The sequence below is a fragment of the Choloepus didactylus genome, chromosome 10, assembly GCF_015220235.1.
Source record: "Choloepus didactylus isolate mChoDid1 chromosome 10, mChoDid1.pri, whole genome shotgun sequence".
NCBI lineage: Eukaryota > Metazoa > Chordata > Mammalia > Pilosa > Megalonychidae > Choloepus > Choloepus didactylus.
In genome coordinates, this window is record NC_051316.1 from 1,943,676 (window position 1) to 1,946,539 (window position 2,864).

Here is a 2,864-nt window from a genome sequence, read left to right on the forward strand (position 1 = left end):
GTTCAAGTTTTCAATCTCTTTTTTTCCCTAACTAGCTACAAGCTGAATTCTAAATTTTACAATGAAATATACAATTTCAATTTTCAAGAGACCCTCCTCCTGGAGGAGTGATATTCAAATTCTTTTTGTGCAATCCTGATGTAGAGCCCAAACAGTCCTATGAAGAGAGACAGTATATCTTTGAATTGATTGGCACTGAAATCTCATTTTCCTTAGCTGCATTTTAGTAGCTTGGCCAAGTTATCTTGTAATTCTGTTAGTTCAAATATTTTTCCATCAAGAATTTCTAAAAGTGTCTTCAGGTTATTGCAAAAAGCTTCTTGTTCATTCTGACTTTTCTCCAGATGTTGATCTAAGTCAGACAGTTGTCCTTCCAGGTCTTTGTTCTGAATTTCTACTTCCTGCAGCTTCTGAGTCAAAGAGTCCCTTTGTTCCTGTAGTTCTCTGGCATTATCAGTTTCTTGTTTTAATCTTTCTATTTCCTCTTCCTTCACTTTCAGTGTCTCTTCCAGTTCTTGTATTGTCTAATTTAATTCTGTCTTATGGGTATGCACAGCATTTGCTTGGCTACTAACACATACAAGCTCAGTCACCTGCTTGTGCAGAGGTTCTGCTTCCTCTTGATATGCAGCAAGTTGCTGTTTCCATTGTTTCACATTGGCAGGGGACTCCAACAGGGCTGCAGTGAGATTGGCATTATTTCCTTTGAGGGTAGCCAGTTCAGCCTCCCAGTGTTTGCTGATCACTGAACTATGTGAAAAGGGCAATGCATTCTGGGTTGGTTCAACCCTTGGCTCTGAGTTCTGTATTATGTCAGGTGTTCTTTAATCATCCCTCCCATTGATACTTCCTGGCGTTAGAGACTGAAGATCCCCTCCTGCTGATTCCTGTGAAGGTGTACTGGTAAGTCCCATTTTTTCTTGTGATTTTTTCCTTTGGTAGTTGAGCAGCTTCTTTAAATTCCTGAAACTTTTCTGCAAATTTTGAGAGACGATGCTCAGAGGAGAATCCCAGTCCATAAATAGTATTGGCCCGGCTATTAGCCCACTGGCCAAACTTCTGAGATGTTTTAGTAAATGCCATGTTTGAGGTGATGGTGCTATTTATTATTGCCTTGGAGCCATCTAAACTGATTATCCTATACACATTTCTTGTGCTGTCATAGAAATAAGACACAGTAACTGCGTGCTTGCTGGTGGGTACCCAGTTCTTCTTTGTGTTTAGGTCAATCTGGAAGACATGAGCTAGAGTGCTGAAGATGGGTTGTTCCTCCATTTTCCCCAATGAAAACTTGCTCTTAAGTTTCTACTCTTAGGCTATGGAATAACTTCAAAGAAATTTCTCCGTCTTATTTTTTATTTTTATTTTTATTTTTATTTTTTGCAGTTGTTTTTCATCCCCCGAGATCCTTTTCCAGGTATTTCAATGATGCCGACAATTCAATTAGTTTTCTTAGGTAGGATGATTTCTCTTTCGTAGATACCAAAACATTCAAACAAACTGAGGTGGCATTTGCTTATTAGAGTTAAAATGCTTTGCAGAGGAGATAGCGGTCAACTCCATTCCACAAAACGAGTCTATATGTAGGAAAACATGGAATCCAGAGTCACCCAGTCCAATAAAAAATGAGTTCGCTGGTCATTTCTTTCATGTCCTCCTCTACACTCAGGGACAGCCAGGTAACTTGGCCTTTTCGGTGCTACTAAGGCTCTGGGTTCAAATTTCTCCACACCAGGTCCCTGGTGAATCCCAACGCGACGTGCCCTTGAAAGATCCCTAAGTGAAAATAAAAATTCTAAAAGCAGCAATGCCACTGCTTCTTTGCACTCACGTTAGAAAAAAAATATAAAGAAAAATCTCCCCGAAGTGCAAAGACAGCAGCTCGCGACGTGCACGACACTCCACATTGGAATGCGTCTTTTTAATTCTTCCCATCCTAAGGCTAGGAGCAGAAGGGAGGTGGAGAGGAGGGAGACAAGACTGGGCAGATCTATTCATTCTACCGAGGAGAATAAACGGATCATTTCCAGGCTGGCAACAGGCTGGTGTAGCAGCGCACGCCAGGGAGCAGGGGGAGGGGGGTTGATCCCACCTCCCTCAGCCCCTTCCCGTCCCCCCGCCGCCGAGCACAATGGAGCACAACTCATGCCTGGCCCTTCATTCACCGCTGCCCTCTTTTCCCTCTTCTCTTCTGAACACAGCGGGTCTGAGGCTTTCGGTCGACAGAGAATGAATGAATCACAGAGCCGGGCCCCACGCTCCCACCAGCACCCGGCCCCCAGCTCCGGGCAGGATCCAGCGGCGATGGCGAAGGGGACGAAGGGTAGACGGGCGCCCGCCTGAGCTGAGGTGGGGCAGCCACTCCAGCGCCCCCACCTCGGGTCTTCGCTTCTCACGCTCCACGCTGCCGCCACTCGCAGCCCCACACTCCCCGGGCCCCTCCGCCGCCTCCTCACACTTCCATCACCGCCCGCCTCGGCCGGCCCCCAGCTCCCGCTCGGCAGTCCGGGCGGCCCAAAACCAGCCGCTACCTCCGCCTCCACCGGCCCGCTGGCAGAGCAAAGAGCGCAGCTGCCCGGGTCAGCGCAGCCGTCGTGGGGCTGGCCCGGCGGCGGAGAGGGTTGCTGGGGGCGGAGGAGTGAGCGGGGAGAACCGGGGCAGGAGCAGTCCCTCCTCCTGCTCGCGGGAGGAGCGGAGAGGCTGCCGCCTCGGAACTGCGACCGGACGCCGAGGGCTGGGACGTTGACCCGTTGCGAGGGCCGCGTCGGGCCCTGCGGAGAGCGGCTGAGGAGGCGGCAGCCGCGAGATCTGCGGGGAGGCTGGTGGTCAGGGGCCGAGCTGTCCCTTATGGGAACCTGGAGTGG

General features: G+C 49.4%; 1 pseudogene; it reads right to left on the minus strand.

Annotated features, from left to right (window-relative positions):
• Positions 1-212: 212 nt before the first annotated feature.
• LOC119505382 lies at positions 213-1,364 on the minus strand (annotated as a pseudogene).
• Positions 1,365-2,864: the final 1,500 nt, after the last annotated feature.